At 50.6% G+C, this 24,429-nt stretch overlaps 1 long non-coding RNA gene across 1 annotated transcript in view; it reads left to right on the top strand.

Moving 5' to 3' along the window:
- Nucleotides 1-24,429, top strand: part of LOC146056806 (uncharacterized) — a 78,435-nt gene that overhangs the window by 12,232 nt on the left and 41,774 nt on the right. The gene's annotated exons all lie outside the window — the stretch shown is intronic.

Raw genomic sequence — 24,429 nt, 5'->3', positions numbered from 1 at the left:
AGGAGGAGGGGAAGCAGAGGAGAGGAGGGGGGATCGGAGGATGGAGAGTAGATGAGAAGATGGTGGGGGAGCTGAGGAAAGGAGGAGAGGGAAAGGAGGAGAGAAGAAAGGAGAGCAGGAGCAGAGGAGGGAAAGTGAAGGAGAGGAGGAGGGGGAGCAGAGGAGAGGGGGTGAGGAGGATGGGAAGTGGAGGTGTGGAGAAGGAGCGGAGAAGGGAGAGCAGTATACACAGGTGCTATGTACCTCTTGTCATCGATGCTTCATTCTACATGATCAGCAGTGATGGAAACACCATGTTTTCGGCCCCTGCTCATGGGTCTTCTGCACTCTTTTTTCCCCAGTGCTAGTCATCTCCTCCTGCTCCAACTCCATGGCGCCGAGTCTTCTCTTCCTGCACCCCAGCACGGGGTCACCGGCAGTCTGAAAGAGAGATAGAGAAGTGTGGGGAAATTGGTGAGGAGGAGAGAGATAGAGGGGAAAGAGAGAGCAGGGGAGAGGAAGATAGGGTTTGTGGAGGAGGGGGAAGTGGAGGAGAGGAGGGGGATCAGAGAAGAAGGAGGTGAGGAGGAGGGGGGGCAGAGGAGGATGGGGAGCAGAGTAGAGGAAGAGTTAGAAGGGAGAGCAGAAGAGCAGTGGAGGGGGAGAGGGGGTGCGGAGGAGGGAAGCATAGCAAAGGAGGAGGGGAAGCAGAGGAGGGGAATCGGAAGAGAAGGAGGTGGTAAGGGAGCGAGGATTCAGTATGAAATCCCGGCGGTCGGGATCCCGACGCCGGAATCCCGACCGCCAAAATCCCGACAAGGGGGGGACGTGGATCGCTTGCCACGGTGGTGAGGGAGCGAATATATACACACATATACATATATACACACACAGATGGCGCCATCAATTTTATTTTAAACAAACAAAATAACAGAAGGGGGGACATTATGGTGTAAGGCGCCCAAGGGATTATATTGGTTGCCCTTTGTTGTTACCTTTACAATAATATCCTAGAAATAATTCACGCGGACACCTTATCTACAAATAAGACTCAGACAACCATGGCATAAGTTTAAAATGGTCAAGTTATTTATTTAGGTGGTATGACCCTTGTTAGTCTATCAAAGGGATGGCCAAGACAGCACTTGAGACCAGCACCAGTCAGAGGTGTATGTCAATGGCAGCGACTGCCTCGCTCCAATCTAACAAACACACCCCTTACGTAAGGTACAGCCTGCACCGTGACGGCTCCCCGCCCCCTCTAAGGTAAGGCGCGGACACCTCAAGGAAGTGCCCACCGTCCCCGCTCATTTCGGGACTCGCCCACCGTCCTGGCAAGGGGGGGGTAATACCGCACGGTGACCACCTGACACCTCACCCGACTGCTGGTCGAGAGCGCCTTCTCGCCGATTTTTTTAAACTAAATTAAATTTAACCGAATTGTTTGGACAGCCCGAAGGCAATGAGCACCAGAGAGAGGAAAGAAAAGAAGGGATTGGAGGGTGGGAATCCGGATTCCAAGAGGAAGTTCCTCCCCCAAGCTGGACCCTATATACCCCCCTTAAGCTACCTCCCCTCTGGGTGCTGATTGGCCCATAAGCACCACATGCTAACCTGTCTAAGAATTACACACAGCTCTGATGCTGCATGTGTATCTGCGTTTAACCCCTAAATCCCCGGGCTCTTAACTGCACTCTGGCTTATGCAGCCTTCGTTTTGCCTAAGGCGCCCAAGGGATTATATTGGTTGCCCTTTGTTGTTACCTTTACAATAATATCCTAGAAATAATTCACGCGGACACCTTATCTACAAATAAGACTCAGACAACCATGGCATAAGTTTAAAATGGTCAAGTTATTTATTTAGGTGGTATGACCCTTGTTAGTCTATCAAAGGGATGGCCAAGACAGCACTTGAGACCAGCACCAGTCAGAGGTGTATGTCAATGGCAGCGACTGCCTCGCTCCAATCTAACAAACACACCCCTTACGTAAGGTACAGCCTGCACCGTGACGGCTCCCCGCCCCCTCTAAGGTAAGGCGCGGACACCTCAAGGAAGTGCCCACCGTCCCCGCTCATTTCGGGACTCGCCCACCGTCCTGGCAAGGGGGGGGTAATACCGCACGGTGACCACCTGACACCTCACCCGACTGCTGGTCGAGAGCGCCTTCTCGCCACTGCCAAGGCTCCCCAGACCTAACAAGGTCGCCCGGGACCAGGCCCGCCACCCCTCAACTAGACCTAATGCCTTCCTATTGCCGAGTCACGCCAGAAAAGATGTCGCCCAGGAAAATTTCCATGCCCGCGTCAGACAGGTGGACCCCGTCTGACCTATAAAGGTGGGCCGACTCCCTAACTATCGTGGGGTGCCGCACTGCCCTACCCCCCATGGCGCTCACCCTCCTGGAAACCGCGTGGTTCACCTTTCGCCTTGCCCTATCTATGGCAACTGCATTCCTGCAGCCCCGCCACTGAAGCCGGGGGACGATATCAGACCACACCAACCGCACTCCTGGCCAAAGGGCCGCAATGCGCTCCAGGTCAGCCGTTATGCTACACATGAGTGATAGCCCCGTATTTTTAACCAGGTCGTTGCCCCCTAGATGTATAATCAATGTGTTGGGGGGACCTGAACTGCGGGCCTTGGAAACCAGCAGGCTAAAAAGCCCACCCCACTGAAGTCCCCTAACCCCAAACCACTGCACTGAGTCAGCTCGTAGCAAGCCTAAAGCTCTGGAGGCCATGGGATGCCTGGCCGCCCAAAAAATATATGAGTGGCCCACTACCCAAACTCTCCCCTGATGTGATGAGGAAAGGGAAAAGGCTGAAAGAGAAAAAACCTAACGTTAACATCAATATATTATACACTGTAACACAACCAGAATACCGTAAACAGCCCAAGTGAAGGTGAAAAACTTAAAAAACCTCCGGTGAACTTTGGTGACAGCCGAATTGAATAAGTTCTATCTCGGAGGAAAAAGTAAAAAATTCACTCCACACCGTCGATTCCCGAACGCTAGCCGTTCCAGAACCGATTGTAAACTTACGTTTTTGGGCTGGCGCAACAGGCGCATTCTACAACTTATCTACTTTATCTAACTTATCTACTTATCTAACTTTATCTACTCTTATATATTTCCTATAAGCCGATGACTTCCACCTCCCTACCTTCTGTATGGCAGAGGGTGGAAGCCCCGCCGCTGCTGCGCATGTGCGGCCCCTATGCGAAAGGAGTGTGTCCCATAATCCTGAGCCCTCAGGCCTATGCCGGTCAAGCACCATCTAAACACAGCCCCGAACTGAAAACGGGTGAGGGGCACACCATCTGTGTGCACCAAAAACTGTATGGCTCCAACCGGCCTAAGAGACATGTAGTCCCTGCACAATGCTACAGGACAAATGGCTTGGTTCACACTGGATCGCAGGGTGGCCCATCTACCCTTTCCCAACTGGTCTGTTTTGGATCTCTGTATCCTGCACAGGACGTGGTCCTCATGGAGAACCACGTCCTCCGACCTGAGACCAGACTGGGCCTTCTTGCTCGCAGCTACCAGTTCCCCAATCCTGAATGCCCCGAAAAAGGCGAATGTAAAGGCCACCTTCAGGAGCGCAGCCTCGAAAGGGTTATCAGCCACCTTATCCAGATTTGCCACTAGCTCCCCCAGCATGCGCTCGTCTATAGGCCGCCGAGTGTCAGGAGGCACTGGCCGCTGCTTAGCCCAGCCCCCTCAAAGCCTTACTTAATACAAAAGAGGCTGTGGGATCTTGCTCCCCTCTCAGCCTGCTGTGGAAAGCTATACCCGCCAAAGCCGCCGTCATAGCCGACTTTGATCTGCCTCTTACATAATGCCCCCATACGAATGCGAGTAACCGGTCCTCGACCGACTTACCGCTAGTGTCAGGCGCAGACTGAAAATCTTCCCAATCCCTCCAGGCCGCCTCGTAAGCCCTGCGGGTTGAAGGGCGCCAGTGACAGCAGTGCCAAACCCTTCATGCCGATTCTATGATCTGCCATACAAGATTTGGACACCTAAGCCCCAGGGGTGACGCTTCAGGAGCAAGCTCCCGAAACTTTGTAAACTGAAACCTAGACAGGGCGTCAGCTATAGTGTTTTCTATGCCTGGGACATGTCTAGCCCTAAAATGTATATTGTACCTCAGACAATGAAGCACCAGTAACGCAGCAACCTGAGGGCCTCAGGGAAGCCGCCCTCTGATTGTTAATTGCGTGTACCACCCCCAAGTTGTCACACCAGAACACTATGTTCCGATTTGCCAATTCCGCTGCCCACAGCTGCACTGATACTATGATGGGGAACAGTTCCAGCAGCAAAAGATTGACCGTGAAACCCCTGTCAATCCAAGACTGTGGCCACCGTGAGACGCACCATTCCCCTTGGAAATAAGCCCCAAATCCCGTGGAGCCGGCAGCATCTGTGAAGAGCTGCAGTTCCTTGCTGGATTCGGGCTCCGTGGGCCATATAAGCTCCCTATTAAATTGTCCCAGGAATGTGGACCACACTTCCATGTCGTCTCGCATTTCCCGTGACAGCCTGACCGTGTGGTGGGGGTCCCGAACCCCCGCCGTGGCCCTCTCGAGCTTGCGGCAGAATACCCGCCCCATGGGAATGATGCGGCAAGCAAAATTAAAGGACCCCAGCAGGGACTGTAATAGTCTCAGCTGTATCCTCTTCTTCTGCAAGCACTCAATTATTAACCCTTGAAGCTTTGTCACCTTATCTTCGGGCAAGCGGCAGCAACCCGCAGCCGAGTCTATTTCTATGCCCAGGTAAGACAGGACCCTGGTGGGTCCCTCCGTCTTATCCGCAGCTATAGGGACCCCCAGTTCCTCTAGCAGGGAAACCGCCCGGGACAATATATGGGCGCACGTGCCGTCGTCTCCTGGTCCCACAAAGAGAAAGTCATCCAGGTAGTGGGCTACGCCCGCACAGCCTGTACTGCTCTGTATGCACAGTGCAGGAACGTGCTGAATTTCTCGAAGTAAGAGCAGGAGACAGAACAGCCCATCGGTAAGCACTTGTCTATGTAACAGCCTCCATCTAGCCTAAAGCCCATGAACCTGAAGGACTTAGGGTGTAATGGGAGGAGCCTAAACGCGGATTCAATATCCAGTTTGGCCATAAGTGCTCCCTGGCCGAAACCCCGGACTATGCCCAGCACCTCGTCAAATAGCTGGTACTGCACACTACAGAACTCATCCGGGATGGCGTCGTTTATAGACGCCCCGTGGGGGTGTGACAGGTGCTGAATTAACCTGTATTTACCCGGGGTCTTCTTAGGTACCACCCCGAGAGGGGAAAAACACATATCAGGGAGGGGGTTCCCTTGGAAGGGGCCCGCCATCCTGCCCAGGGCCACTTCAGCCTGGACCTTCTGGCGGACCACCTCTGGAAAATCCCTGGCCGACTTGAGGTTCCTAATGCAGGAAACTCTGATTCCGTCAGGGATGGGGAGGGGAAAACCAAAACTAAACCCGTCCAATAAAAACTTAGCGTCAGCCCTGTTAGGGTACGCCATCAACCTACGGGCCAGGGCGTCTACCACAATTGGGGAAGGGCCTTACTTTCCGCCAGTGCCGGCGTCCCCGTGATCCCCACCTTTGGCCGCTGACCTGCAGGATTTGGAGGGGGTGCCCCGCCCCCCCGCAGTTACTGCAGTCGTGACGGAAGCGGCACTTGGCGCCCCTGTCACATTTGCCCTCATTGTACGCAAAGCACTTCCCTTTGCCGCCGGCTTTAGACCCGGGTTTGGCCGCAGGAAATGGCTTCCTACCCGATGTATCTGAGCTATGCTGCCCTTTGCCTATGACCTCGAGCCATATCTCCACATGCTTGCAGCCCATGGGCATGACCCTTGACCCGGCGTGGGCGAGGCGGAACTTCTCGTCGTAGTTCCGCCACGCCAGCCCCTTATAATCTGTGTACGTCTCGTTCACAAGGAACAGGTAGCGTAAGACGTTCACGTGCTCCCCAGGCCTTGTGCTCAGGTAACAAGAGGAGAATATTAAAAAGCCCTTCAGCCAATTGTGGAAGCCTTTAAAGGCCGCCTCGCTACCACTTCCCGCTTTCTTGGCTGCCTCAAAGTCTTTTTTCATGTCGACTGTCAGTGTAAAGAAGTCGACAAACTTTCCCCTTTTTATTTTGTCCTTTACACCCTTACGTAGGCCCCTGGCCATGGCGGTGTTGGTGCAATGGACCATATCGCCCGCTGCGGCAGCTACTTCAGGATCCGCCTCTTTCCTAGCCCGCTTAGTGCCACCCACTTTTTTCGCAACCGCGCGTGCAACCATTTTAGCAAACTTGCGCGGGCGCTTGGGGGACCCAGACTCGTCACTACTGGCTGAGGAGTGAGAGGAAGAGGATGCACACTCTGAAGTATTGTCATTCTCACCATCTCCAGAAGCTTCGCCTTGGACCATGGGATCCGCCTGTCCCGTGGCCCCTGTCCCCGCGGAAGTGGATGCTTCTGCCCTTGACGTGGATGCAGGGGTCTCGGTCGACCTGGGGGCCGGAGCCAGGACCCTGGGTATGGCTGGAGCCGTCACCGGTGTTGGCGGTCTGGATTCCGGGGCCCTCCTGGACCTTTCTGCGTCCTCTTCCTGGGACGATCCCCTGAACATGCCACTCCTGCCTCCGACAGAGGATACCTCGGGAGATAAAGGTGCAGTGTTAGGACCATATCCTGAGCCCGTCACCCTCACAGACCCTCCCGCTGCTGTACCAGAGCTCCCCAGGCCCCCAGTCGCATAAACCTGGTTGACCTGTTGAGCCTGGGCATACATGTTTGGGTGCGTGTAAGCAGCCCCCTGAAAAGCCTGCTGCGGCACCCCGGGCCCTGCTGTTGTGGTGCACCAGCACCCTGCCATGCTCCCCCGAAATACCCCCCGGGAAACCCTCCGCCTGCCCCGCTGTTTGGGGAAAGTACGGGAAAGGGGGCTGCTGGGACCCTGTATAGGGCCCGTATTGTGGGTTGGGCATGGGGTACCCCGGGTAACCCCCCGTATTCGGACCAGGAAAAGCCCACTGCTGTTGCTGCTGCACGGGGGGCTGCATGTATGCGTGTTGACCCGCACCAAAACCCGCGTGGCCAAACCCCTGGTGTCCCCCCTGCCCCGCCGGGGCCCCGGCGAAGCCCTGAGAGGCCGCGGGTAAAGGCTGCTGGCCTTGATGCCATTGCTGCTGCGGGGCCTGCCAACCCTGGAAGGGGGGGGCACCGCCATCCATCTGGCCGCCGACGAAAGCGTCCCCACGGCCACCGTCCCAGCCCAGGGGGATGAGAGAGCCTCTCCCCGTGGCCAGTATGTTTGTCAGGGAAGCCAGAGGGCCCTGATCCGCACTGCGCTGCCCACTTGCATTCATCCGCAGGGGGCTCCATGTGGGGCCCCCTGTTATGACCTGCAGAGGACTCCCTGGACCCTGCACTAATGGGGTGCTAGCCCTGAGGGGCACCCCCCCATCTCCCCCGCTGAGTGACACCCTCCCAGCGCTCACCCCGCTGCCTGAGGCGCGCGGGGTACCCATAGGGGTCTGTCTACCCCGCACTGGCGTTGAAACGCCAGCAGATGGCGCCAGAGCACTGTCCCCAGCAGCGCTACTCACTGCTGGGGTGCTCACCATGTGCTGCTGGCGCAGCGCGCTCCCCGCTCCCAGCAGAGCCCTGCTGAGCTGGGGAGACGCTTCCCTGCGGTGGGGACCCCTGTCCCCCAGAGGTAGAACGCGCAGGAGACGGCGCGCTCACCCGCGATGACGCGGTTGCGGCCGTCCTGCTGCCTCCCCTGCCTCCCCCGCGCGCTGGTACAGTCACCAGCGGGCGGGCTGCGTCTGCCAACCACCTAGGTGGTGGGGCAGATCTCTTGGGGCGGCCGGACATACTTGCAGCTGCGCGAGTGAAAACAGGCCTAAAAACAAGTTAAAAGGTACTTAGCTTCGCGTGCTGCACTGTGTGAAATCCGGATTCCAAGAGGAAGTTCCTCCCCCAAGCTGGACCCTATATACCCCCCTTAAGCTACCTCCCCTCTGGGTGCTGATTGGCCCATAAGCACCACATGCTAACCTGTCTAAGAATTACACACAGCTCTGATGCTGCATGTGTATCTGCGTTTAACCCCTAAATCCCCGGGCTCTTAACTGCACTCTGGCTTATGCAGCCTTCGTTTTGCCTTACCGTGTACCTAAAACATATTTAAAAGGTATGCCTTAACCCAGTGGTGTCAAAGTCACGGCCCTCCAGCTGTTGTGGAAGTACACATCCCTACATGCCCTGCCACAGATTTTATATAATGGATCGCTAAAATCTGTGGCAGGGCATGCTGGGAAGTGTAGTTCCACAACAGCTGGAGGGCCATGAGTTTGACACCACTGCTAAACCCCTTAATGCCCATTACATGTAATCACAACTCACCACCTAGCATCATGCCACACCTCTTCCCTTAGCCTAAAGCAGATTAATCTTGCACCTCCTCTCCCCTCCCTCGCCCCCCCCCCCCCCCCCAAGACATACTCTTCGCCAGTCGTGACCGAAGAGTGCACTCACATAGAATCGGTCGCAGGTGGGGGTACTGCAGCATCTGTCGGATAGGGCACCTCTCTCCTCCTCAGCATCGTTCCCAGCAGCGTTGGGCTCTGTTCTCTGCCGCAGCGCCCTGGGGGCGGAGTTGGGGCAGCTGTCTCCCGCCTGTATCCTTCCCATCTATGTTGGGCGGTGTCCTGAGCAACGTCCTGGGGGTCCTCAGTGGCAGCAAGGTTTTAGTAGCATCCTGAAGGGAAGGGAAGAGGAGGAAAACATCCATATTTAAAAAAAAAAAAATGCTGGTCTACAACAGTATGTAAAAATAGCGGCATAGTGAGTTTAGGAGAATCCTGTTCAAAAACTTGCAAAGAGATGGTGCCAGTGTGCACGCTCAGAGAGCAGATAAAGGGCGGGAATGGATTAAAAATAGGTCCTGGCATTTAAAGTACACAGGCCCACCTTGGTGTCAATAGTGTCAATACATTTGTGCGCGAGCGCTCAGGAAAAGAGGGTGTGGACACTCAAAATTGGCCTTGTGTAGTGTTCCACACCATATACCACTTCTACACATTCTGCAACAAAATAATAGACCCCATTATACTTGCCCCTTACACATTATGCCAAAATTCACATAATGCCACGTGGATTGAGCCAAAATTCACATAATGCCACGCGGATTATTTTTTATTCCCATCGGTGGCAGGCGGCATTTCAAGGAAAAAAACCCACACCCCATTGCACCTACCCCACACTGTCCCCCATCGCAGCAGTCCCATACTGTTCCCCATCGCAGCAGCCCCACACTGTCCCCCATTGCACCAGCCCCACACTGTCCCCATCTCACCAGCCCACACTGTAGTCTCCCATCACACCAGCCCCACACTGTAGTCTCCCATCACACCAGCCCCACACTGTAGTCTCCCATCACACCAGCCCCACACTGTAGACTCCCATCACACCAGCCCCACACTGTAGTCTCCCATCACACCAGCCCCACACTGTAGTCTCCCATCACACCAGCCCCACACTGTAGTCTCCCATCACACCAGCCCCACACTGTAGTCTCCCATCACACCAGCCCCACACTGTCCCCATCACACCAGCCCCACACTGTAGTCTCCCCATTGCACCTGCTCCACACTGTAGTCTCCCCATTGCTCATGCCCGCACTGTAGTCTCCCCATTGCAACAGCCCCACACTGTCACCATCGCACCAGCCCCACACTGTCTTTCATCACAACAGCCCCTTAAATTGTAAGCCATCAAAATGTCACCCTTATACTGTATGTAGAAATGGAGGAGGGTGGCTGGTGCAGCAGTAAACGGGAGGCCGAGGCAGCAGCGTGGGAGGGTGGAGGAAGGAGAACGCAGTCAGGACATGGTGGCAGCGGGGGTAGCCGGCGACATCATGCAGCAGTCTGACTGTACTCACCACCAGACGGTCCACACCAGGGCAGCGCTGCAGGGCTGACCAGTCTCCTCCTGTGGTCCAGGCGGCGCAGCTCCCGGAAGTACGCGTCCACCACTGTCCTGTGATCTGGAAGACGGGGCAGTGGGAGGCGGCACACGCGTATCGGCTCCTCTGTCAATCACAGGTCATGTGTACATGTGTCCAATCCTCACAGACAAGGGCGGGCATACAGCCTATCTAGCAGGCAGCCCAGCCCTATTAGTATATACAGTGTCCGGGGCCTCTTAAAAAATAAATCTCATATATTTGGCTACATCTGTCACTCAAAGTGTGTCTGGAGCTGTAACGCTGGGTTGTGGACTTCCATCTCAATTTAGGATTGTCATCACCTGTTTTAAACAGGGTGATTGATAAGAAAGGTGTTTAAGCACTGGTGATGGTAATCCATAAATTAAGAAGAAAGTCCAGAAACAGAGCAATGTGTCCCTCCTGGAGAGGGTCATGTTGGGAGGTATGCACCTCCCTCCCTCCCTCCACCCCCCCCCTCCCCCATTCACGGCATCCCCACGATTAAATGGCACATGCAAAACACTGACATGGCTATGGTCGACAATCAAAAAGGTTGACAAGATTTATTTTTCACTTTTTCAATGTTTTCATATTCATTCTCATGTGTCGACATGGACAAGAATGAAGTGCCACACTTATGTCAACATTTACATGTGTTGACCTTTCTGTGTTGATTTTTTCTTGTGGCAATTCGCGGCACCCCCGCGACCCCCCTCCCGCGATTTGCAGCACACCCCCCGCAATTCGCGGCACCCCCGGTAACTCCCGCGATTCGCGGCCCCACCCCGTGACACCCCCCCTCCTGCGATTCGCGGCACCCCGCGACCCCCCCTCCCACGATTCGCGCCAACCCCCCAGGCCCCCCCTCCCGCGGTTCACGGTGCCCCCCACGACCCCCCCTACCGCGATTCCCCACCCCTGCCCCCCCCTCCTGTCATTGAGGCAACCCCCGCCCCCGCGACCCACCCTCCCGCGATTCACTGCAACCCCCCGCGCCCCCCTCCCACAATTCGCGGCACCCACACCCCCCCCCCCGCGACCCCCCCTCCTGCAATTCACGGCATCCACCCACGACCCCTCCTCCCGTGATTCGCGGACACCCCTCACCTCCTCCCTCCCCCCCACCCCCGCGCGCGATTCACAGCAACCCCAGGATTAAATGGCACATGCAAAACACTGGCACGGCTATGGTCGACAATGAAAAAGGTTGACATGAGTTTTTGAAGATTTATTTTTCTTTTTTTTAATGCTTTCATATACATTCTCATGTGTCGACATGGACACCAATGAAGTGCCACACTTATGTCAACATTTACATGTGTTGACCTTTCTGTGTTGATTTTTTCTTGTGGCAATTCGCGGCACCTCCCGCGATTTGCAGCACACCCCCCCCGCAATTCGCGGCACCCCCGGTAACTCCCGCGATTCGCGGCCCCACCCCGTGACACCCCCCCTCCTGCGATTCCAGGCACCCCGCGACCCCCCCTCCCACGATTCACGCCAACCCCCCGGGCCCCCCCTCCCGCGGTTCACGGTGCCCCCCACGACCCCCCCTACCGCGATTCCCCACCCCTGACCCCCCCTCCTGTCATTGCGGCAACCCCCCGCCCCCGCGACCCACCCTCCCGCGATTCACTGCAACCCCCCACGCCCCCCCTCCCACAATTCGCGGCACCCACACCCCCCACCCCCGCGACCCTCCCCTCCCGCAATTCACGGCATCCACCCACGACCCCTCCTCCCGTGATTCGCGGACACCCCTCACCTCCTCCCTCCCCCCCACCCCCGCGTGCGATTCACAGCAACCCCAGGATTAAATGGCACATGCAAAACACTGGCACGGCTATGGTCGACAATGAAAAAGGTTGACATGAGTTTTTGAAGATTTATTTTTCTTTTTTTTTAATGTTTTCATATACATTCTCATGTGTCGACATGGACACCGATGAAGTGCCACACTTATGTCAACATTTACATGTGTTGAACTTTCTGTGTTGATTTTTTCTTGTGGCGATTCGCGGCACCCCCGGCGACCCCCCTCCCGCGATTTGCAGCACACCCCCCGCAATTCGCGGCACCCCCGGTGACTCCCGCGATTCGCGGCCCCACCCCGTGACACCCCCCCCTCCTGCGATTGCGGCACCCCGCGACCCCCCCTCCCACGATTCGCGCCAACCCCCCGGGCCCCCCCTCCCGCTGTTCACGGTGCCCCCCACGACCCCCCTACCGCGATTCCCCACCCCTGACCCCCTCTCCTGTCATTGCGGCAACCCCCCGCCCCCGCGACCCACCCTCCCGTGATTCGCTGCAACCCCCCGCGCCCCCCCCCCCTCCCACAATTCGCGGTACCCCCCCCCCCCCGCGCGACCCTCCCGCAATTCACGGCATCCACCCACGGCAGCACCCCTAAGCCCCTCTTTAGTCCCCCGTATACTCACACACCCCTATCACTACCCAGCTTCCTGCTCTCCTGAACCGTAACTTCCACCACTGGGGAGTCGCTGACAATGTTTTGCCCACATGCCCCTATCAGGCCTCATAGCCCAGCCTCCTGCTCTCATGCACCCAAACTCCCACCCAGTAGGAGGAGACACTGACTAAGGGCCACCATCCTGTACTCCTGTACTGCCACGCTGGCCCCTCACCCACTGGCAGAAGCTGTACAGTATCTCCCACCCTCCTCTTTAGTCCCCCTTATGCCCACACACCCCTATCACTACCCAGCCTCCTGTTTTCCTGTGTCGTGACCTCCGCCAGTGGGGAGCCGCTGACTCAGAAACACCCTATTATACTATTGCACACACACACACCTAAACAACATGCACACACAGCCCCCCCACACCCACAAATGTCACTGTACCATCCACACTATCAATGTACATCTTACTCTGTAACCGCTTTTTAATTAAACAAAATAATACACACCCCCTTCCACATCATATGCTCTCTATTTAACACATTTCACCTATAACTCAAGTTGCAATACAGGGCATCTTTCATACAATTCTAACCATCTTTCTCATATGCAAATGTTCACAAATTAAGGGGGCGCAGCCCCTTACAACGGTGTGAAGAGCGCCCGTAGGGCGCGATGAATCACCTAGTAAATAAATAAAACGCAATCGTCATATTCAGCTCGTCATATTCAGCTCGTTATATGTCATAGCCAACTCGGTATACACTATATTCAGCTCGTCATATTCAGCTCGTTATATTCATAGCCAACTCGGTATACACTATATTCAGCTCGTCATATTCAGCTCGTCATATTCATAGCCAACTCGCTATACACTATACGCAGCTGGTCATATTCATAGCCAACTCGCTATACACTATATCCAGCTCGTCATACACTATATTCAGCTCGTTATATGTCATATTCAGCTCGCCATACACTATATTCAGCTCGTTATATGTCATACTCAGCTCGTTATATGTCATATTCAACTCGTCATACACTATATTCAGCTCGTTATATGTCATATTCAACTCGTCATACACTATTGTGGGGCTATGTGGGGAGGGGGGCTGTAATTACTGTGGGTACTCTGTGTAGTGTGTGGGGGGGGAGACTGTGTAATGTAATATGGGGGGCTGTGTATAATGTAATATGGGGCTGTTTATAATGTAATATGGGGGACTGTGTATAATGTGTATAATGTAACATGGGGGTAATGTGTATAATGTAATATGGGGGGGCTGTGTATAATGTAATATGGGGGCTGTGTATAGTGTAATATGGGGGACTGTGGGGGGACTGTGTATAATGTAACATGGGGGTACTGTGTATAATGTAATATGGGGGGACTGTGTAATGTAATATGGGGGGCTGTGTATAATGTAATATGGGGGGCTGTGGGGGACTGTGTATAATGTAACATGGGGGTACTGTGTATAATGTAATATGGGGGGAACTGTGTAATGTAATATGGGGGGGCTGTGTATAATGTAATATGGGGGGCTGTGTATAATGTAATATGGGGGGCTGTGGGGGGACTGTGTATAATGTAACATGGGGGTACTCTGTATAATGTCACATGGGGGGCTGTGTATAATGTAATATGTTGGGGCTGTGTATAATGTAATATGGGGGGGCTGTGTATACTGTAATATGGGGGGCTGTGTATAATGTAATATGGGGGCTGTGTATAATGCATACTTGCCTACCCTCCCTCATTTAGCGGGAGTCTCCCGTTTTTTTCAATCCTCCTCCCGCACTCTTGCAAATCCCTCGGTTCCTCCCGCATTTTTGTCCCCTCTCCCAAAATGTTTTACTGCGCATGTGCGAACGGCATGTTCCGTGGGCCACCGCGGGGCTGTGTGGGTAGCCATGGTGCGTCACTGGGCAGCAGTAGCAGCGCTGAAGTGAGCGGCAGCAGCAGTGTGAGCGGGAGCCGGAAGCACCAGGAGCTAGAGATGGACAAAACGGGTCACTGAGCGGATCCGGGTCCCATCGGGACAGTTAGTGAAAAGATACGTATCTTTTAGACGGAACCTCGGCTCACTTTAAAAACAGGGGGAATATACATGACCGAATAAAAACACTGATCGATGGCTGGGTGCAGAATCGCCATCGATGGCAACCATCGATGGCGTCTGCACCGAGGGCTATCCCTGGCGGCAGCAGCAGCTAATCTTTCTATCACTTGTAGTCACAGCACTGTACTCAGTCTACAGAGGTAGTACATCTTAGCTGCCACAGGTGGCAGCACTGAGATCAGGAAAATGCATTGTAAACTGAAACGGATCACCTTTTTTGGGATCGGCGGGTCGTTCGTTCTTTAATGGGATCCGTTCAAAAGATCCGGTTCGTTCGCCAACGACCCATCTCTACCAGGAGCAGGAGGGCAGCGGAGAGGAGGAACTGAGGTGCGGCAGCAGCATTGAACAGTGGCAGTGAGCCGGGCAGCGGGAGCCGGGAGCAGCAGTAAGTATAACATTATCTGATTCTTTATCCTCTCTCCTACCCACTAAGCCTGATCCTTATTGATCCTCTCTCCCACCACCCCCGGGCCCCGACTGGCACCCAATACATGCTCCACTCCTCCTGTCATGCTCAGTAATTTACTAGCTGAATGCCTGCCTCACTGATTATTCCAACAAGGGGCACTTACCTATTGCTTTAATATTTGGTTGTTGTATATTTTTTCATACTATTTTATATTTATGCTGCACATTTTCTGTATAGGATCCCCCATTAGTTGCTGGCCAGTGATAAATAGACGCCTCGTGTGACACCGCGATTATAGGCCACACCCCCTCCCACGGCAAGCCACGCCCCCTAATTTCAGGCGCGCGCAAGTGTGCCTCCTCTATTGTGATGTATGCTTTCATTTTGCTTCCATCTAAAATCTCGGTACTTATGTATTATCTGGACTCCCATGTTAAATGCACCCCATTTTTTCATACCCCTACTATCCAACTACGCATGGAGTTGATTTTATATAGTGTTGGAGCGCAGCGAGCCACCGTGCCCGAAGCGTACAAGTACATACTAGTCTGCTATATCTAATTTAATAAAAAAATAATACTTGTGCTGTGTGGGACTGTAAAAAATAATTCCATGCTGCTTGTGCACTGACGTGTGCCACTGAGTGCCACTGCCAAGCAGTACCTAATAATAAAATTAATTATAAATTCTGCTGGTGCACAATACTAGTATTGCTGACGTATCTACCTGTCTTGTGCCTAGTACTGTCTTATCTACCTGTCTGGTGCCTAGTACTGCCATATCTACCGTCTGATCTGGGGCTCACTGCCTAATACTGCCATGTCTACCTCTGGTCTGGGGCTCACTGCCTAATACTGCCGTATCTCTACCTGTCTGGTCTGGGGCTCACTGCCTAATACTGCCATGTCTACCTGTCTGGTCTGGGGCTCACTGCCTAATACTGCCGTATCTACCGTCTGGTATGGGGCTCACTGCCTAATACTGCCGTGTCTACCTGTCTGGTCTGGGACTCACTGCCTAATAATCTACCTGTCTGGTGACTAGTAATGCCGTATCTACCGCTGCAGTGCCACTCTTACATGAGCCACGTGTTTGTGCGGCACACTTGTGTGGCTTAGCATAGTTATCCAGCTACCTCGGTGCAACCTTTTGCCCTAAAAACAATATTGTGAGGTGTTCAGAATAGACTGGAAATGAGTGGAAATTAATGTTATTGAGGTTAATATAGCGTAGGAGCAAAAAAAAAAAAAAAAGCCCAAATTCTGCGATTTTAACAGTTTTTATGCTTTTTTAACAAAAAAAATCAGAACCCAAAACCCAAGAAATCCAAACACAAAACACTTAGGAGGTGTTTTGGCAAAACCCATTAGAACCCAAAACCTCAAGGTAATCAGAACCCAAAACCCGAAAAGTGGCCGATGCACATCCCTAATGCATACTGTGCTCCCTCACTTACCACGACATAGGATTGTCTGAACATTAATTATAATATAACATACACTGGTAAAGCAGGTAATATAGGTGATCTAAGGTTTTTTGGGTCTGCTGCCCAACTTCAGGCCCTAAACGACGTAGATCACCTATATATACACACACACACACACACACACACATATACACACCCCACACAGATGTATCAAGCTTGAAAAATGTGATAACACAGCCAGCCAATCAGTCATCACCTGCCTGCAATGTTACAGGCTGGGTTTGAAAAATGAAATTTAGGAAATGATTGGTTGGTTTTTTTTCACTCTCCATGTTATTACTTTTTGAATCTTGATACATCTGGCCCAGAAGAGAGAGGGAGACAAACTAATTTTCAACTTTTTTGAAGGATGGGCGGCACAATATGTATGATGGTGACAAGTGGCTAGGCCGCTGAGCCAGTTACCAGAGACGCATTGAGGTTCTGGGACTAACATCACAATAGCATGAGCTGTTATTCTGCACAGACCGGCTTCCTCAGGCATCAATGTGGAATCACATTACTGGCACCAAACATAGATATGTCCTAAACTTAACATTTCATTTTTGTTTTAAATCTTGTACTATGATGACGTCTGACTTTTTCCATGGAATATAACGTACAACGAACGTACGATTTCACGTCAATGAAAATCTTAATTATAATATTTTTGATACTGGTCTTCCTGGTCTAAGAATCACATTTCCTAACAAAAGTTTGTTTAATACTTATTTTGAAAGGTTAATAAATGTGAGTTATCCATGGACGCCCGGCATTGATTAACATAGATCTGAAATTTATCAAATCAACCTTAAGTAAAAATACCCCCTAATGTGTGAGATTATACACATTTATATATAAAATAGAGTTATACTACACGTTTTTTAACCTTGATCTCGGAATGTTTTTCTGTGTTTTTATATTTTCGGATGTGTTTTGTCCACATTTCACAAACCGCTTATTTGTGAATGTAAAATATTGGCGTTTCTTTGGCACAAGAGCCTGAATACACATGTACATTATATACATTGTGAATGTTCTGCTTTTACTGTGTAAACCTTTCATACATTGCTAAGAACCATAAATAAAGTGGTTTTTGCAAGTCTCTCCTCGTGTTGGACGCCCCATTACTGCTGGTGTGTGCTTTGTGGGGACAGATAATTTAGGCCTCTGGAAGCGTCACCTCTACAGTATATGCACCATTCTGTGTATGGGTAGTTGGAGAGTAAGACAGTGGTACAGCATCGCTTCTCTATACAGTGGGGCCCTAGTGGGGCATTTAATTAGAAGGTGAAATGCCTTAAAGCTCAGTAAAATACATTCTAAGGAATCAGTTCTTTACCATGAGGTTCTCTCAAAACTATGTAAATGTGTCCTCACCAGAGTGAATTCAGTAGCTGGTGTTCTGGATGCTTGGAGAGAATGGAGGAGCATGGACAGGTTGCCCAGTCCTGTAACCAGCTGATGATCAGGCTGCAGCTGTGGGTGCCAGAGGACACCCACAGACCGACACACCGGCAGCGGTTATTATACTTCGTGGGGGTCCACGACCCATATAGAGGGAGCTTAAAATAGGTGGCGAGTGTAGCGAGCCAATGTGCCCGCAGCATGGCGAGCGCAGTGTGCCCGAAGTGTGGCGAGCGCGCAAGGGGCTTCGCTGCGCTCCCTCCCACTGTCTGCGTCCCCACAGTCAGAATTCCAACGTCGGGCTAATGACTGTCGGAATTCCGACTGTTGGGGTGTTATACCACACCCGCAGCCGTGGTGCAGGGATAAAAGGGTTGCCCTGTCTTCTGGCTTTCTCCCATTGCCTTTGGAAAATCAGGTGTTATGCTGTGTACACACGGGGGAGATATATTGCTCAGCCATATATTGCTGAGCAATATATGGCTGAGCAATATATTGCTCAGTTTCACCTTTTCATCAGCGACCAGAGATGGTCGCTGATGAAAAAGAAACTGCCGGGGGAGCCCGGCAGTGGAAATCAGCTGGTCGCAGGAGCATGTTCCTGCGACCAGCGATCACTACAGGGGCAAAAACGGGAGCGCGCACCCATTGCGGGCAATATGGTCGCTCAGCGACCATATTTCCCGCGATTTTGCACAAAATCGCCCCCATGTGTACGCACCTTAAGGTTAATGTTTGCATGAGAGAGAGATAGAGACCACTGACCCCTAAGCTGTGATTTCTTTATAGCAGTGTAATGTTCCTGAGTGGAGTACAGCCTGGAGTCTGACTACAGGGAGCACAGGTTATGTTTTCCTCAGTCCCTATATCCTGTTCCCATTATAGAGTTATGTTGTGTACACACAGTGAGATCCTCTTGCTCGTCGACTTAAGATTCGAGTGCTATGCAATCTTTGCTATCTCTGTACTATTTACATACAATTCATACTATCTACATTAGATTTGCACTATATAGTCATTGCTGCCCTGTCTATCTGAGTTTCGATTTGTGCTGTCACGGGAGTGCGCATCGGGATTGCAAGGTAAAAAACCTGCGATCTGCATGCGATCCCAATGCGATTTTGTCTATATAGTCACAATCTCATGCTGATTGTACCCGCGTGTACACAGCATTACTCTTTTGTGCAAATCTGTCTATTCGATTCAAAAGGACATTAGTTGGTGTGCAGGAGCAGTACTATTATACCCCTTTCACTTCAGTTTAAATTCCCGGGTTGCGCCCGACTAGCGCTGGTTTGTAAAATTCCTGGGCCATAATCCTGGGAAAATTTGCTGGAATTTCGTACCCTGCTATGGAGCTGGGTTGTTCCCGGGTTCAACCTGGGGTCCTGGCTGGTGTGAAAGGGGTAGGGGTACTCACTCAGGTTACCGGTCCTCAGTGGGAGTGGTCAGGCTGGGGATCCACTTAGGTGGCTGGCGCAGATGACAGGACAGGTGGCGGATGAAGATGACGCAGCTCTCCGGACCCTTACTGCAGCCGGAGAGCTGCGTCATCTGCACCTGCTGTCTGACCTGTCATCTGCACCCACTGCCTGTGTGGATACCCAGCCTGCACCGAGGACTGGCAACCCGGGGTGAGTATTGTTCACCGCCTCCGCCACCATCTCACCTCCTGCACACACCAGAAAATGCAGAGACTTTTCTGGTGTGAAAGGGGCCAACCCGGGAATGCCCCGGCATGATCCCTGGGCCGGATTGGTGTGTCCCTGCATTTTCTGGTGTGAAAGGGGTATTACATAACACCACCACTCATCCCATACACTAGAAAATTAGTCCTGATCCCTGCAGGATGGGAATCCCAACAGAGATCCTGATCCCTTCATGCTAGAAATCACTAGGGAAGTATGCTAAATGTTCAAGGTGCATCACCTAAGAATATTTGGTTATCTCCCACAGATGTTGGCAACAAAACTTAAAGAATGGGATTTTTTTTTTTAAACTGAACACAAATAAGTAAAGCTGGTCCTGCTGTTGCCATAGCTTGTGTTTGTCATTACAGAGGCTCCCCTGTATAATATTTTAATTGGGAGATGTCCTGAGGACATAAGAGAGCCAGTGGGGGAGCAACAGTCATAGGTGCGGGTGAGAATACAAGTGACCATATACAGGATCAGTATCTAACCACAGAAACTGTAGCTAACAAGTAACATCTGTATATGATATAATTTGTTCATAAAGTAGCTGTACTATTTTAGTTATAAGATAAGGGCAGTATAGAGTAAGGAAAGGATTATTATTAACAATATTATTACAATGATACTTATTTTGCCTAAATATCATTTGATTATTTTCAATCTAATATTTACTATAACATATTTGTACTACATATTCATATTGGTTTAAATGAAACATTTTAGTTCTGGCATCTCCTTCCTTTGAGTAGCCAGCCAAACCAGCTGACATTGCCTTCATTTAAATCATCAAGTTATGGATGAGTTAAATGTAACTATCAACATTTTAAAAATAATTAGCAGCTCTTCCAACACACCCTTGAGGTGGCTGCCCAGTGTCGTTTTTTTTTATGGGGTATCGCCAAGTAGCCCTAATCCCCAGATGTTATAATCACTTCCTCCATTGTTCTCCTCCTCCTCCGTCCTCCTCTTCATCATCCGCTGTCCGTCTCCATCCTCCTCCTTTGTCCTCCATACTCCTTCTTCATCCTCTGTACTCCTTCTCCATGCTCCTTGTTTGTCGTCGTCCTCCTCTGTTCTCCTTCTCCATCCTCTGTCTGCCTCCATCCTCCTCCTTTGTCCTCCATACTCCATCCTCTGTACTCCTTCTCCATGCTCCTTGTTTTTCCACCATCCTCCTTCTTAATCCTCTGTCCTCCTTCTCCATGCTCCTTCTTTGTTCTCCTTCTCCATGCTCCTTCTCTGTCCTCCTTCTCCATGCTCCTTTTTGTCCTCCTTCTCCATGCTCCTTTTTGTCCTCCTTCTCCATGCTCCTTTTTGTCCTCCTTCTCCATGCTCCTTTTTGTCCTCCTTCTCCTTACTCCCTTTTTGTCCTCATTCTCCATGCTCCTTTTTGTACGCCTTCTCCATGCTCCTTTTTGTCCTCCTTCTCCATGCTCCTTTTTGTCCGCCTTCTCCATGCTCCTTTTTGTCCGCCTTCTCCATGCTTCTTTTTGTCCGCCTTCTCCATGCTCCTTTTTGTCCGCCTTCTCCATGCTCCTTTTTGTCCTCCTTCTCCATGCTCCTTTTTGTCCTCCTTCTCCATGCTCCTTTTTGTCCTCCTTCTCCATGCTCCTTTTTGTGCTCCTTCTCCATGCCCCTTTTTGTCCTCCTTCTCCATGCTCTTTCTTTGTCCTCCTTCTCCATCCTCTGACCTCCTCCTTTGTCCTCCAGCCTCTGTCCTCCTTCTCCAGGCTCCTTTTTGTCCTCCATCTTCATCCTCCACCTACTATATGTTCTTCTTTTTCATCCTCTCTCCTCCTCCTTTGTCCTCCATTCTATGTCCTCCTCCTTCATCCTCCTCCTATGTTCTCCTTTTTTATCCTCTGTTCTCCTCCTTTGTCCTCCATTCTCTGTCCACCTTCTCCATGCTCCTTCTTTGTTCTCCTTCTCCATGCTCCTTTTTGTCCTCCTTCTCCATGCTCCTTTTTGTCCTCCTCCTCCATGCTCCTTCTTTGTCCTCCTTCTCCATACTCCCTTTTGTCCTCCTTCTCCATACTCCCTTTTGTCCTCCTTCTCCATGCTCCTTCTTTGTCCTCCTTCTCCATGCTCCTTTTTGTCCGCCTTCTCCATGCTCCTTTTTGTCCGCCTTCTCCATGCTCCTTTTTGTCCGCCTTCTCCATGCTCCTTTTTGTCCGCCTTCTCCATGCTCCTTTTTGTCCGCCTTCTCCATTCTCCTTTTTGTCCTCCTTCATCATCCTCCAGTGTATCGGTGTCTCAAACGTTGTCTCCAGTCCTTCTAGGGCTTAGAGAACATACAGTTGTTATACTCAATGATGATGGGCGATGTTATGCCACTTACCTTACTCGGGCTGACATAAGGGCCAAGGTGTTCTTAAGAGGGCTTGATGTTGTAATGCAGGAACGTAGGGCTGCCCACTCCTGTGTGTGATGTTCATTCCCTCAGCATCTGGGGAGGTGACGGTCCCTTCACTGATGGCCTGCAGGTAGAAGACAATTAAACATATTTCACATGAAAGAAGTGAAAGGAAATCTGGACCCAAGAGATAACTCAAGTGTATCTGTCATTAGTGATACATAGAAAAGCTCAGAAAATGTGTTTTTATCTATAGTTGAATCATAGCCAGTTACAGTAGTTACATTATACAGGTTGAGTATCCCGTATCTGAATATCCGTTATCCGAATTATTCCGAAATACGGACATTCCAGAAAGTGAAAAAAAAAATTTTTTTTTGCTAAAAACTCACTGGGGACATTTGTAACAGCATCACTGGGGACATGATATGTAACTGGCACTATATATGTGCAAGAAAATGATTGCTTGGCATTCAAATTCAGTGCTGAGATAGTACACACATTTTGTTTCACGTTTTGAAACCTTGTTTTTTGAACAATTAAAATATATTTGTGTGTATTTTATGTGGTAATAAAATATATTTGTGTGTATATTATGTGTTTATACAGCATAAATGCAAGATACTTCAAAATACATCATTGAAATATTAAAATATTCCGAAATACGGAATAATCCGTTATCCAAAATTCTCCTGGTCCCGAGCATTTTGGATAAGGGATACTCAACCTGTAATTGTTTTATACATTGTCATGATTATGGTCCTGATTACTCCAAAATGATATAAGTTGTTATATCCATGATAACCCTATGAGACGGTACTCTTAAGATTAATATATCTAGTTTAGAAGTTCCAACCGGGGGTACAAGTACCCCTGGGGTTACACTGCGGACTCATTAGGGGTACTTGAAATTAATATTGGTAATAGTGGAGGAAGTCTCACGTTGAGGTGTAGATGAACCGCGCCACGTCACTTTACCGGTTCTGTCTGCAGTGTAATCAGTGTCTCCTTGTGCTTTTGCCTGACCAACAATCCACTTGGAGCTACCCCTGCTGCCCTAACAAGGGTGGAGGAAGCAGCAACAATAATGCTACAGATTTTAGCCAGAACCCTGGAGACCGTACACAGCCAGCAGCCAGATACAGAGGAACCCAATTCCTGACTGCAGACTACTCCTCCACTACTACTCCTTAATATAAGGACACACTTCCTCTCCTCTCCTAATTCCTGTGGATATTTAAAAATGAGAGGAGGGGGTACTCATAAATGAAAAGTCTAATCAAGGGGTGCGGGAGAGAATAAAGGGTTGGAACCGCTGATCTAAATGATCAATTTATTTTCTATTCAGAGCAGCCTAAAATCTAGCTACAAAAATAGATCAGCATGTAAATAACTGCTCATCCAGATGCTGCTACTGTATGGGAAATAGCTGTGGGCCCTCCAACTGCAGTATGACTTACAAAGTATTTTTCTTAATTCATATATCAAGAGTTCTCTGTAATCAATGTCCCTATTAGAATCAGTCATATGCCATGTTTGGTGTACTACCTTTATTCAGAAATACACAGTATCTTCTCAAATATTGTATCTGATTATATTTGTGTATAGAAATATATGCGGTTTCATTTTACTATTCATAATACTTTGTTCTGTTTTAGAAGATATCACACCACACATGGACAGCACGGAGGGCATAGTGGTTAGCATTACTGTCTCACAGAGCTGAGGTCTTGAGTTAAATCATCTGTTCAGAGTGTAGATGTTCTCCCTGTGTTTTTAACACTTCAAAACATACTAGTAAGTGGATTGTCATCTACTGTGCAGTGTAAAGGGTATAATGGATACTACTAGTAATGGGAATCATGACACTACCGTGTGGTGTAATATGTATAATAAACCCTACTGTGCGGTCTAATGTGTATAACGTACCCTACTGTGTGGTCAGATAAAAGACATATAAGGGACCTTAATGTGTGGTCTAATGTAATTTAATAATAATCAATACTGTGTGGCACTTTCCCTGTTTTGAATATGGAAGGGACGAGGGCACCAATTGCCTTAGGGCACAGGGCATCGATATGTCTAGTTCCTGCATTAGTTCTGTGTACTTACTCTGCGGGAATGAATGGGGGATGCACTTTTAGATCTTCCAATGCATCCCAGTCAATTCCCGCAAAGAAGGGATGATGACGGATGTCACCATGTTCTCCCAGACGCTTGTCAGGATCTGCACACAGGAGCTGGAAAGAGCAAAGTGAATGTAACCAAAATGTCAGTGTGATGTAGTTACTCCATATATATAGCTGCCTGACAATTCATAGCAGGAACAACTACATGACAGGTAATAGGGAATGGGTGATTTATAGAAATAACACTCCGACCATTGGGACACATGATATCCTTATACCTAGTGCTGAACCCTAAGTCTCTACTCACACTCACCTGTTCGAGGATGTCATTCGCACATGCGCTCAGGTGGTAGCGCGACAACACGGGATGCTTGCAGCAGAGCCGGGGTTTTCCTGTGATCAGTTGGAAAAGGATCAAGCCGAAGGAAAACCAGTCCACCCC

This window comes from Crinia signifera, unplaced genomic scaffold (assembly GCF_055691185.1).
Source record: "Crinia signifera unplaced genomic scaffold, ASM5569118v1 HAP2_SCAFFOLD_91, whole genome shotgun sequence".
In the NCBI taxonomy this organism is placed as follows: domain Eukaryota; kingdom Metazoa; phylum Chordata; class Amphibia; order Anura; family Myobatrachidae; genus Crinia; species Crinia signifera.
This window is presented reverse-complemented; position numbering and strand designations above follow the sequence as displayed.